We start from the raw sequence: 15150 nt of genomic DNA on the forward strand, positions 1-15150 counted from the left end.
ATTTAGGTTCTGTTCACCCGGTGTTTCATGTATCCATGTCTAAGAAATATATTGGGGACCACTCTCTCGTGTTACCCATAGAAGAGATCAGAGTTTTAAACTCTCTATCTTATGAAGAAGAGCCTATTTCAATCTTGGATCGTCAAGTTCGAAAGTTGAGGAGCAAAGAGATAGTTTTGGTAAAGGTCTTGTGGAGAAATCAGAAAGTTGAAGAAGCAACTTGGAATCAGAAAAGGACATGAGAGCAAGGTACCCAATTTTATTTAATCTGGTAAATGATGAACAAAAGGTACAATCCTTGTCTTACTCTTTCCATGTCCTTAATATGTTTGTAATCATATTTGTCTGTTCCCCGTGCCATCATTCGGTGACCATTGATCCCAAGGGGGGATAATGTAACACCCCACCAAATCGTCCATATATTAGTATCATTTATTTGGACTTCCTAAGTGAGTAAAGTTTAAACCATATAGAATTTACTTAATTTTGACTCTCTGTCAAGTGGGAAATTGAATGAGCTTTTCGTCGAAATAAGATTTGCCCAAATCTGATACCCGGGCAAGAAGTTATGGCAAAATTTAAGTCCTAGTCATAAAATACCATCATTTTGGTGCTTGGTACATCGCGGAGGGGGTCTATTTAACAATTGTCAAATTTCAGTAGCCTAGCGTGATTGTGGCACATCGCGCTGAAGTTCCAGGTCCCAACCAGTGGGACAACGCGATGGTCCTGCATCGCGGTGACCCCAAGAATCCCATTCATCAATTTCCAGTAAGCCACCGCGACAGTGGCGCATTGCGGTGGTCCATAAAATCGGGCTTTCAGTTATATTTTATTCCATATCATTAAGGGTATTAGGTATTTTTCACCCCCTTATCAGCTTAAACATGGGATTATACTCCCAAGTGACCACATTATTCATATTTTCTTTAAAAATGCACAAGAACACTCTCTAAGGTTTTAAACTAAAACACAATTAACTCAAGATTCAATCGTGGATTTTCAAAACTGATTGAAGATTTGGAATCCCCAAATCGTAGGCTTCAAGAATCATCCATCAAATTTCTAAATTGAGGTACGTGGGGTTTATCCTAAAACTACATGGGCTTGTTGAAAACACCCAATTATGATTTTAAAAATCATCAAGCATGAATTTGTTAAAGGAGTTTTGAGATCCATGATTTTATTATGCTTTATACATGTTTAATGATATTGTTGTTTAGGCCTTTAGGCCTTATCCCCTTAAAATTGTTTACATATATAAGTATATGTATGAAACTTTAAATTTAAGATTTGTTTGAGAGCACAAATAATGAAAATCTCTCTCTTGTGATAACCTTATATTTATGATCTTATGGTGATTGATTGAAATGCATGATTCACAGCTTGAAAATAGTTTACTCAAATACCATAGTATTTTGAGCATGATTTAGAGATTTATGAGAGGGAGTTTCTTGATGTAAATATATTTTATTCAAAGAGAAACATTTGTATGAGATCAAGAGCTTTGACATGGCCACCTTGCATCATTGAAAGTTTGACAAAGAGAGTTGCATATATGTGTTTACATGAGTTTTAAAGAAAGAGTTCTTTGAAATGATTTATTGATATAGTGGTCTCGAATTTATTTTTCAGAAACAGAGATTGTAATATACCAATAATGGCTCAGAGATGTGACTTGCAAGCCAATGGTATGACGATACCATAATTATGTATGTCATAACAGAGTATATTTTTTAGAGTTTGATTTCAGAGAATGCATGCTTTAAAGAGTTAAAAACTGGGCTTAAAGAGGGTTAGGTGATTACCTGAAGAAGGTTTGAGTTAAAGTAACTCTTAACCTAAAACTGTGATTTGTCGATCCGGATATATTATTTAACCCTGGCGACAGTCGTATGGCGTAGCAGAATCAGAGACTCCAACCCCTGCGGCACACTTGGATTGGGGGCTTCCCCATCGAGTCAATGACGGATTTCATATAGCCCATGAAATTTCAGAGTTATAGGGTATACCACCTGATGCAGAAGTAAAACAAAGAGTGTCATAGAATTCAGATGCTTTTACAGAGTCTTTCAAAAATGCCCATGTGATTTCTTACCATATGATATGTTTATGAACTATTCTAAATTGCTCTCATATATGTTGAATATAAATCATTATTTTGAATTTGCTCTGCGTACCAGTACAATTGCATTGACCCCCTACCTCTCAGGTTCGGTAGCTCAGTCTAGGGATCTGGCTAATCAATCGAGTATTCCAGAGATAAATGATCCGTGCAGTGGTGAGCCTTCTTTGTTCCAGAAAGGCTTGTCATCTTAGATTATGTTATTCGTTTGTTTTGTTCTACTGAGGGCCTTTTCCCAGATTTTTAGACAGCTATCTTTAGATCATGTAGTAAAGATTTCGCAGACTATTTTAAAAGTTGTTTAGTTGATTTCGGATTTTATTCCGTATGGTTAAACTGAATCCAGAGTATGACTATGTTTTCGTATTAGATTATAATTTTACATTTTCTTTTATTATATGAATATTGTGCATGATTACCAGATCAGATAGAGTAGGACATCCGGGCCTTCATGGTTCGGAATGTCCGTCACGACCAGGACCTAGTTTCAGTCGTGATAGGAAATTAGTGGGAAACTAACTTTCTTTTGAAGTCTTCTAATTGAAGACACTGAAGTTTAAAAATAAAAAATATATATATATATATATATATATATATATATATATATAAATATTTTGCTTTGGCTGGAAGAAGTAAAGCAACAAAGTACTAGGTCATTTCTTGATTTCAATGATTGTTTCTTTGATGATTAAACTTTTGGTCATATTCTTAATTTTTTCTCTATTTTGTTCAAATTCAAGTACTGATAATTAAATATTTTGTGTGCACCTCAATTAATGTATGATATACTTCATGCTATTTGTTATTAGGATAAGTATTAAATAATTTTATCTATTAAATTTAAATTTAAGTTATGATAAATCACATATTTTTTATTGCACAAAGTATAAATTTTGAACCATGACTTTCGTATTGCATTCCAATTTTAGTGAATGATTAGGAAACCTTATTAATTCATATAATTATCTTAGTTTGTGTGGACACCGCATGATAAGATCTTGCTTACACTGCCTCGATGTTGCATGATTGACCAATATTTATGAAGGAACGAGTGCCAATACTTTACATAAAGAAATTTAATTGCTATGTTTCTGACCTGGTGCTGTGACAGTTTGGTCAGCCACAGCATATACCTAAGCTCCCAACCTGGGATCACAAACACTATAAGCATGATCATCATAATAAGTTGGATTCATCTGTCCTTAAGATGTTAGATGGTTTTTTTGATGAGTGAGGCCAGTGGGCTGATAGATCATTTGAGTTGATAGTTGGTGATATAGATGCAGACTATACATGGTGATTCATGGAGCATGGACGGTTGTTGATAGGCAGCCTTACATTACAAGTTCTTGGAGCACCAGCATTTGTTTATTTTTTTGGTAGTAGTATTGCGATATCAAGAGGACTTTATAAGATACTCAAGCTTACATTAAGGTGTTGAGAGGATCCTATCACTACATAATTTGGTGATACATGGTTATACAAACACTACATAAGGTTAGGGATTTTGTACCGTCTGGTGGGTCAGTTTTTTAGGAAGATGCTTTGTATGTGAGTGAAGATGCTCAAAGGCGGGGATGTGATATTGCTTGAAGACAAGGACATGGTGATACACGAGGTCAGAGATGAGGTGATGCCTAAGGTTGGAGACGTGCTAATGATCAAAGTAAAGAGAGGACATGCTAATGCCAGAGGATGAGGTTGTGATGCCGCATTATTTGCTTTACTTGAAGAGCCATGACCGTCCACTCCAGGAGGTCTATCTGATGAGGCTATTCTGGATATTGGGGGTCTTTCGAGCATGCCTTGGTAGATAGTGTACTTACTAGAACATCCATTTCATTATATATGTAAATGATTTTATTGATGCCAACCTTTTGTAAAAATCTTTTATTGGTTATCATAGTAAAGAGACTTGAATGCCAATATGTCTCATCGTCGAGTAGATTGAATTTTTTTGAAGTATGCGTTTTTATAGTTGTCCACACTGTACTCTTGTTCTATATGATCCCATGCTTGATACCCAATTCGATCAAAGTCCTTGATGGCATGAGAATATGGAATGTGGTATGATTGACATTTATCACATTGACATATTTCTTGTGATTCATTAGTCGGGTGCTTATTACCACCACGATCATAGTGCATATACATCTGCACCTCAAATATTTTATCCCCTTATTATGATAGTTAATGAGCGTTTGTGGCACTGACTTTAAATGATTATCCTCAAAGATCTTGAATGAATTTGACATTCATTTTTTATTTTTTGAAATAAGTCGGATAGCATAAGTCGATCTTGCAACAAACTACTCAACTACCTGCTTACAAGTCAGTCTTAGCATCACAGTAACTGAAAGGCTCTTTGCTAACTTCAACAGCCCATTGAAGAAATCAGAGCTATTTGTTGTCATTATTCCCTGTCTCCTACCACCATTCTTGTGCATTATTCATTTGTCAACATCATATTTCATTAACCAATAAAAGGCTTTCATACTAATCTCTTTGATCACCTGTATTTTTTTCAAAAACTTCTTCTGGTGTTGTGTTGTAGTTACCCATAAAAAGTTGTTTAACGTAGCATTTTTAATTTTTTCTGGGGAGTTAGACATAAAATGTCTTAAACACAATCGGTAAGCAAATGGTATGATTGTGGCATGAGAATATGGAATGTGGTATGATTGTCATTTATCACATTGACATATTTCTTGTGATTCATTAGTCGTGTGCTTATTACCACCACGATCATAGTGCATATACATCTGCACCTCAAATATTTTATCCCCTTATTGTGATAAAGTATTCCCTGATGCCTATCTCATATAAGTATTATGCCTCCATGGCCCCTAACAACATGTTGGTGCAAATGATCCAAAAATAAGTCCCATCTTTTTGCTCTCATTCATATTTATTGCATAATCCAAGGGAAATATTGATTTGTTATTGTCAGCTCTGACCGCAATCAACATCTTGATATCATATTTTTCATACACATGTGTTTCGTCAGTCAATATCACAGGCTGACAATAAGAAAATTCATCAACACATAACTTGAATATACAAAACAGATAGTTGAATACATCTTCATCAACAATAACATGTCGCTACAAATGGGACTTCATTTTCAGATACCTCAACATTAAGCAGATCATCATTGTTACTCTATGAAGTTGATTGGCAATTTGGATGGTCAACATCATCGATATTAGCGGAAACATTGGGCTCATCTTGCGTAATATTTTTCCAATATGTACAAAAAAGGTATAAATACTTGTCATATATATTAAAATTACTTAAATTGAAGTTCAAATGGTGGATATACCGATAATAGTCAGCTGCACCAAAACTAAACAAGGCATGAGCATCTAAGGATGTTTTTGCATTTTTCGTTAGTCTAAACTGTAAGAATTGTCCAAAATAATGATCTTCTCCCTAACTTGGAGCAATATCATTTCATTCTAAGGTAAACCCCTACATATAAATAATAATGAAAGACTAAAAGTGATATTATTAAAATTTGTTAGTAGAAATAACACAAATTAATGAGCATTATCCATCACTTTCATTAATAGTTTCGTTCAAGTCAAAATCATATCTGTCAGTAAGAATATTTTGGTATTGAATCATGTGAGAAAAATCGCTTGACTGAGTTATGGGGACTCCACCAGGGCTATTATGACTATTCAAATAAGGATGGATATCATCCGTAAAGGAGAACGTTGACGACTAATCCTAGATTCCTTTATAACATAAATTTCAAGCACAGTTAGCTTGATTTGATCTATAAAGCCATTCGGCGCCCTCAAAAAATCATTCAATGAATGGTCATTGTAATAATCCACTCCCCAAAATTTACTTATCTTTGTCCTAAAAATGAGGTTGGATATTTTTTTCAATTATAATCAATTTATTATCGGCAATATTCAAGCTCATCTTTCATAAAGTGAAAAATATAATTTTTGAAATCAAAGATTAAGTAGATACTTAATATTATATTTTGGGGAACAATTATAATGTATGGTGTTTCTGTCATAAATAATGTCACAACCCCCACCCCCTTGTTTCAAAGAAAAATCTAATTTTTGATTTCGAACATATTTTTTGTGATTGAAATGAAGAAAAATAGAGAGATGGTGAAAATGGTGAAGATGGTGAAAGTGTCATGTTTAAGGCCTCTATACATAGTGATTTGAGGAGCGTGGGGAGCAAAAGTTAAATGGAATAAAAATATATAGTGTAATTATTTAATCTGTTTTTATGATACGCCACATAAACCTCAAAATAATACATTAAAGACATGACAAGCTCTGCAAAAAATGCACCAATCATGATTTTATTGGATAAATTGAAATATTTAATTCTGACTTATAAAACGGATGCAGCTTTTATTTTAAATTTGTAATGTTAAAATGTGTATAAATTGGAATCTTTTAATTCGAGTTACAAATCAGAATTTAATATTCAAAGTTTAAAATTATTTATAAATTGAAATTAAAAATTTTATTTTATAACTCGAAATTAGCAAAGTCGAACCAACTTATAAGTTAGAACTAAAAATTTTGTTTTATAACTCAGACAAAAAATTTCATTTTGTAACTCAGAATTTATAATTTCATTTTTTTACACATTTTAAAATGTTCAACACGGTTAATGCCTCCGTTAAAAAAATTGCATAAATCATAAAAATAACTTCGATTACTTTATTTTGGTTCCACTTTTTAAAAAAATGACTTATGTCTTTCACTTTCTAACTATCGTGGCTCATTTCAGTCGCAGAATCTCTCTCAAATAGATGTGTATAGCAAGATGATTTTAGATCGAAAACAAAATTTCTCCAAACAAGCGTCTATAACGTGCACCTATATTTTTTTAGTAAACAATTAATAATTAAAATATTGAACAATGTAACATCTAATTTAAATTAATATAATATGAATATGAATTACTTGTAAATGAAGTGGCTTTATAATGTGAATATCACCTAAGATGTAAAGTTTGAGAAGAAGGAACAAAGGAAAAATTAAATCACATCAAAGTTACGTACTTGCCTTATCGAAAGAGAAAATTAGAAAGTTAATATTGTTGTTGTTCTTAGTATTTTTCATTTTCTCTTTTGGTTGGATCTCTGTCAAATTCTCTGCCAGCAGTTTAAATCCATTCCTTTCATTTTAAATTTTAATTAATTAATTAATTAATTACTCATTCTTATTCCATAAGACGAGCAATATTAGATAAAAGAAAAAGTTGAAACACACATCTTTATCTTAATTAATTAAATGCTTTTTACAAGGATGAATTTCATTTCAAAAATTCAATATTAAAGCTTTAGGAATGCACTACTCTTTAAGTATGAAGTGTATGTTTTCAACGTGTATTGATGAATCACTGACGTATATTTTAACTCGCATTCTGTCACATAATACTATAAAAAAAATATTGAATCCATAAAGATTAATTTATCTATTCTACAAATACTTCTTGCATTAATTGCTATTGAAAAAATCAAAAAGAATTGAGTGGTGAATTAATTAATTAATTATCCAAAAGTAGAGAAAATTTTTGTGTTTTTCAAAATATGTTAAAATATATTGGGATCCTTACTTCACTCGATATGTCTATTATAAAACAAATTGTTTATTCCTCAATTTGTATTTTTCATAAAAGTATGAATACCTCTCTCGATTATATTTATATATTATTACTAAAGTTGAACAATTAAATACATTCCTCAAAGTTATACAATTTAATAGTCAAAATAATAATATATAAGAATCAGAAATATGTACTTGAACTAAAACATGCTCTTGAAAGTAAGTCTCTTTCGAATACTTTATTTGTTATAATTAATTATTATACTATCTGTCTCTCTCGATTACAAATAAATGTAGAATTAATTATAACATAAAATAGATAGATGTTATTAAATAAATATTAATAATTATTAATACTGTAATTAACTGTATTACCTTTTCTGCCTCTCTCAGTTACAAAATTAGTAATTTATTAATATGTAGGATAAAATAGATAGACGTTGGCAAATTAAATAACATCTAACTATAAAGCGGATATAAATTAAATATAAAGTTTCAGCTCACGCCCGTGAAATTTAGGAATAATACTTACTATTATATAGAAACATCAAGATCTCAAATTGTCACGATCCGATCTCTCAAGTCACAATGGTGCCTACTTGATTCCACCAATAGGCAAGTTACATCATAGCCCGAAATAATAAATAACGGGCTAACGGACAGAAATCAGAAAAGACCAGATAAAAATGATAACAGTAATAATAATAATAAGCGGAAAACAGAAAGAGAATATATAAAATATATCAAAAACGAGAGAAGGAAGAGGACCAAAATATACAAATGAATCCTCTCGAGATTTGATAAGGTCTGTATTTGAGCCACTTCTAAAAGATACACAGTGTAATAGACAGAATTCAAAATATAGACAATATATACAAGTAATCTCGAGTACAAAAGACTAAACTGAAATAGATAGAGAAGAATCAGCTTCGAACGATAGCAAGCTCACCCTGCTCCGAATCAATACTGAAAAAGAGGAATCACATCAACACAGACTACTAATACTATCATTTTTCCAACATAAAAAAAAAATTACTCAATTAAAAATAGTGAAAGAAATAACTTCTTAAGGAAAAAATAGGAACTCTTTTTTTCTCCCCCTTTTGTACTCTCCCTTCCTCTTCTTTTATAATGAAAAATCCTTAGACAAATCATGATTTTTCATGATAAGGTGAGATTTTGTCTCAAGTTTAAATTTCATCTTAAGTTGAGATTTAAGGCATGTCTTGACTTAGTGTGTCACATCTTTTTTCTTTGTATGTGATTTCTTTGCCACTTGATTTTTAATTTATTTGCATAGATCAATCTTTCTTGATCATATTTTTCTTGAATTTTCTCTTGCTTTACACATTAGTCTTCTATGATTATTGTTATAATATTATTTAAATAATATATGCAAGACATGATAATACATATGATTTTACAAGAAAATTCATACAAATAAAATCAGGTATAATATACTTATCATGTATCCAGATTAATCGAAGTTAAAATGAGTATTGATCATTAAATCAAAAACTACAAAAAAAAACAAAAAATAGGATAAATTACACAAAAAATCACAAACCTAAAGACATTATTATCCAAAATCCCTTACCTTTTAAACAATTACTTAAAATCCCGAATTTTATAGTTTACTCTTGATACATATGAATAAAAACTCCACCCTACTATTACTTCACAATTAATGCATGCAATCTATTTTTCTTTGAAGATTTTTTTTTAAAAATTAATCCCCTAAAATCTCTCCCAAATTATCATCAATAGATATAATTTTCATCTCCTTTATTGCAACTTCTTCATCAATTTCATTGTCTTTTTTCTATCTTTTTATCAACTTTTCTTTTATTAATTTTGAATTTTTTTTCAACTTTTAAGTTAGTACCCATTAAGAAAAAGTAAAGAAATTGAACAATGTGACAGAGACATATATTTTGTGATAGTGATTCATATTTTTAATTTATTTATAAATGTTTGATACATTTAACATATGTTTGACAAATGTTACTGAGTAATTTTACGAAACGTATCATTGTGATACATCTGGAACCAGATGTATCGTTTTCACTATTTGTGCCTAATTTACTCTCCATAATAATTGAAAATTAGTTACTTCCTTATGTAACTAACTGCTAAATTACAAATGTATCACAATGCATATTACATATACTGGTGATACATATGACACAATGCATATGACATATTAAGTGAATACTGGTGATACATATGACAAAATGCATATGACATATTAAGTGAATATTGGTGATACATATGACATATACTTTGTAATAGTGATTCATATTTTTAATTTAGTTATAAATGTTTGATACATTTAACATATGTTTGACAAATATAAATTGTTTATTTTGGTGTGAGATTAAATTTTTAATGGTTAGTGAATAATTTTACGAAATGTATCATTGTGATACATGTGAAACCAGATGTATCATTACGATATATCTGGAATCAAATGTATCATTTTCACGATTTGTGCCTAATTTTACTTCCCATGATATTAAAAATTAGTTACTTCCTTATTTAACTAACCACTAAATTACAATTATACCACAATGCATATATATCAAGGCTAAAAATATGTATCACAAATTTAAAAGTTTGGGATATGATGTAATATAACAAATTGTTGAGATAAAATGTTATATCCCTTAAGCATTCCAGAATTTATGTAAGTTACCCAAAAAATTACTTCTAAGTTTCACTTTTGCCCGTCCATTTTTTTACTTTTTGAACAATTTCTAAGTGTGTAAATATGAAATAAATATTTTCCTTGCTGAAAGTAATTACTCTTGCAAGCAGTTTAAGCAAAAGGCAAAAAATAATTTTGCTTACAAAAAATGTAGATCAATTTAAGTGAAATGCTACAGAGGTATGATTTTCCCCCCTAAGTTCATCAAGTTAATTGTGGTATGTTTTACATCTACTAACTTCTCAGTAATCAAGGTGAATGGAGACACCGCTATTTTGAAGGGAAAAGAGAGTTAAAGGCAAGGGAATCCCATATCTCTTCTTTTTTTTGTGTTAGTATTGGTGTATTTTTCTAGAATCATGACCCAGATTATCATCAATTAATACAATTTTTATCTCCTTCACTGCAACTTCTTCAGTAATTTCATTGTCTTTTTTTTTTTAATTTTTTGATCAACTTTTCTTTTATGAATTTTGAATTCTTTTTCAACTTTTAAGTCAGTACCTATTAAGGAAAAGAGGAGAAATTGAACAATGTGACAATGACATATACTTTGTGATAGTGATTCATATTTTTAATTTATTTATAAATGTTTGATAGATTTAACATATGTTTGACAAATGTAAATTATTTATTTTGGTATGAGATTGAATTTTCAATGGTTACTTAGTAATTTTACGAAATGTATAATTGTGATACACCCCACTATTTGTGCTTAATTTTATTCCCTATAGTAATTGAAAATTAGTTATTTCCTTATTTAACTAACTACTACATTACAAATGTATCACAATGCATATGACATATACAGGTGATACATATGACACAATGCATATGACATATTAAGTCAATACTGATGATGCATATGACATATACTTTGTAATAGTGATTCATATTTTTAATTTATTTATAAATGTTTGATACATTTAACGTATATTTGACAAATATAAATTATTTATTTTGGTATGAGATTGAATTTTTAATGGTTAGTGAGTAATTTTACGAAATGTATCATCGTGATACATTTGGAACCATATGTATCATTTTCACGATTTGTGCCTAATTTTACTCCCCGTAATAATTGAAAATTAGTTACTTCTTTATTTAACTAACCACTAAATTATAAATATATCACAATGCATATGTATCAAAACTAAAAATACGTATCACAAATTTAAAATCCGGGATATTATGTAATTTAACAAATTGTTGAGATAAAGTGTTAAAACTGTTAAACATTTCGAAATTTATGTAAGTTAGCCAAAAAATTACTTCTAAGTTTCACTCTTGCCCGTCCATTATTTTTACTTCTTGAACAATTTCTAAGTGTGTAAATATGAAATAAATATTTTCCTTGCTGAAAGTAATTACTCTTGCAATCAGTTTAAGCAAAAAGTAAAAAATAACTTTGCTTACAAAAAAATGAATATCAATTTAAGTGAAATGATACAGAGGTATGATTTTCCCCATAAGTTCATCAATCTAATTGTGGTATGTTTTACATCTACTAACTTCTCAGTCAAGCTGAATGGAGGCACACAGCTATTTTGAAGGCAAAAGAGAGTTAAGGCAGGGAATTCCATATCTCTTTTATTTTTTTGTGTTATTAATGTTATATTTATCTAGAATCATGACCCAAATTATCATTAATTGATACAATTTTCATTTCCTTTACTTTAACTTCTTTATCAATTTCATTGTCTTTTTTTCATCTTTTTATCAACTTTTTTTTTATCAATCTTGAATTCTTTTTCGACTTTTAAGTCAGTACCCATTAAAAAAAAAAAAGAAATTGAACAATGTGACAGCGACATATATTTTGTGATAGTGATTCACATTTTTAATTTATTTATAAATGTTTGATACATTTAACATATGTTTGACAAATGTAAAATATTTATTTTGGTGTGAGATTGAATTTTCAATGGTTAGTGAATAATTTTACGAAATGTATCATTGTGATACATCGGGAACCCCACTATTTGTGCCTAATTTTACTTTCCATAACAATTGAAAATTAGTTACTTCCTTATTTAACTAACTACTACATTACAAATGTATCACAATGCATATGACATATACTGATGACTCATATTATACAATGCATATGACATATTAAGTCAATACCGATGATACATATGACATATTTTGTAATAGTGATTCTTATTTTTAATTTATTTATAAATATTTGATAAATTTAACATATGTTTGACAAATGTAAATTATTTATTTTGGTGTGAGATTGAATTTTTAATGGTTAGTTAGTAATTTTACGAAATGTATCATTGTGATACATCTGGAACTAGATGTATCATGTTCACGATTTGTGCCTAATTTTACTCCCCGTAATAATTGAAAATTAGTTACTTCCTTATTTAACTAACTACTAAATTACAAATATATCACAATGCATATGTATCAAGGCTAAAAATATATATCACAAATTTAAAAATCCGGGATATGATGTAATCTAACAAATTGTTGAGATAAAGTGTTATAACCCTTAAACATTCCGGAATTTATGTATGTTACCCAAAAAAAAATTACTTCTAAGTTTCACTTTTGCCCGTCCATTTTTTTACTTCTTGAACAATTTGTAAGTGTGTAAATATGAAATAAATGTTGTCCTTGCTGAAAGTAATTACTCTTGCAATCAGTTTAAGCAAAAAGTAAAAAATAACTTTGCTTACAAAAAAATGTATATCAATTTAAGTGAAATGCTACATAGGTATGATTTTCCCCATAAGTTCATCAAGCTAATTGTGGTATGTTTTACATCTACTAACTTCTCAGTCAAGGTGAATGGAGACACTCAGCTATTTTGAAGGTAAAAGAGAGTTAAGGCAAGGGAATCCCATATCTCCACTATTTTTTGTGTTAGGGATGGTGTATTTATCTAGAATCATGACTCAAATGAGTAAATTATCATATTTTCGGTATCATCTTATTTGCAAGGACAAAAACTAACTCACCTCATTTTTGCAGACGATCTAATGATCTTTTGCAAAGAAAATGTAGCTATGTGAAGAAAGTTATAGAAGCACTGCAACACTTCTCAAACACTAACATTGACAAATTTAGTGTGTTTATGGCTGGTATAAAGGATAGCATGAAAGCAGAAATGCTTGCCTTATTTCACATTGGATCTTTTGTAATTAGGTACCTAGACTTACCTCTTTCACCCAAGAAATGGAATAAACTTGAATGCCTCCAATTTTGCATCAAGATTATAGAGAAAATATGATATATTTCCACTAGAAACTCGTCGTATGCAGGGAAACTTCAGGTTATTGACTCTATATTATTTTCACTACACATTTTTGAGGGGCAGTTTTTTAATTGTCTCAAGCTATTCTCAAGGAAAATGATAGACAGTGTATAGATTTTTCATGGGGAGGGACTGAAGAAAAGAAGAAACTGGCTCTTGTGGCTTGGGCAAAGTTGTGTCAACCAAAAAAATATGGAGGATTGACTATCAAGGGATGTAAACTGTAAAATGTGGCTGAGGTAGGAAAACTGATCTGGATGGTGATGGAGAAAAAAGATGTGCTTTGGGTGAAGTAGGTGAACGGGATTTACATGAAAAGAGGTGAGGATTTTTGGACAAATGAACGCTGGTACTAGAAACAACTTCATAAGTTGAAACCCAAAATGGTGATCATTGGTATCCAAGGCATTGTTGTTTGACTGTCAATGGAAGTTACTCTTTGTCTAAGGGCTATCTGTCTATGATGGATTTTGTTAGTTTAAATGTACTATGGAGGTCTTGGAAGCAACATATAATTTGTTTGGGATAACACTGGACCAGAATAATGTGCAGGAAGCAATACAAAAGGTGCAGCGGAGACATTGGAACTGATTTTTTATTTTTAATTCAAACCCAGCCTTCATTGGTCATTGATGGCAATCTATGGAGCGTTGATACATTACACGAAATGAAAAAATCTTCAGAGGATCAATGGTAAATATAGAGCTTATAATGCAGCAAGTTAAATGTGTAGTTAGAGAGAGTATAGACATGTTTAAAAACACAAAAAGAGGTAGAAGATGTGCATACCTAATACATGCTATTTGTAATTAGTTTACTTTTTTGTCGGAAGCTCACTAACAACTTGCTCTTATAAAACTGCTTATTTGAGAAATACTTTTATATAATAGCTTTTCAGAAAAGTGTTTTGAAAAAAAGCAATTTATGTTTGACAAATTCATTCGAAAAGTGTTTTTGATAATCAAATTGTGTTTGGATAATTTTTTTTCAAGAAGTGTTTTTTTGAGACAAATGACCAAAAAGGACATCTATCAATAAAATTTTATTACTAAAATCAAATTATAGAGAAAAATTATTTTAAATATCTATTATAATTTTTAAATTTAATTAAAAAATACGTACTCTAAAATTTTCAATCAATATTTATATATATAAATACATTAAAAAAATAAAGGGTGATATATTACTTAAATAATTTAATATTACTTAAATAATTTAAATATTACTTAAAACATCAAACAGAAATGAATACAAAAATTATTTCATAAATTAAATCACTTTATATGAAAAAATTAACGAAAAAAATAATTAGACCTTCATACATCACAAAAATTCTCAACAATTTCATCCCTAATTTTATCACGCAATACCTCCACACTTGTAGACAGTGGCGGATCTAGCTTGTATTGAGGAGGTTCATCCGAACTTCCTTTGGTGAAAACTATACTATTTATACACG

This window comes from Capsicum annuum, chromosome 3 (assembly GCF_002878395.1).
Source record: "Capsicum annuum cultivar UCD-10X-F1 chromosome 3, UCD10Xv1.1, whole genome shotgun sequence".
Taxonomy (NCBI): Eukaryota; Viridiplantae; Streptophyta; class Magnoliopsida; order Solanales; family Solanaceae; genus Capsicum; species Capsicum annuum.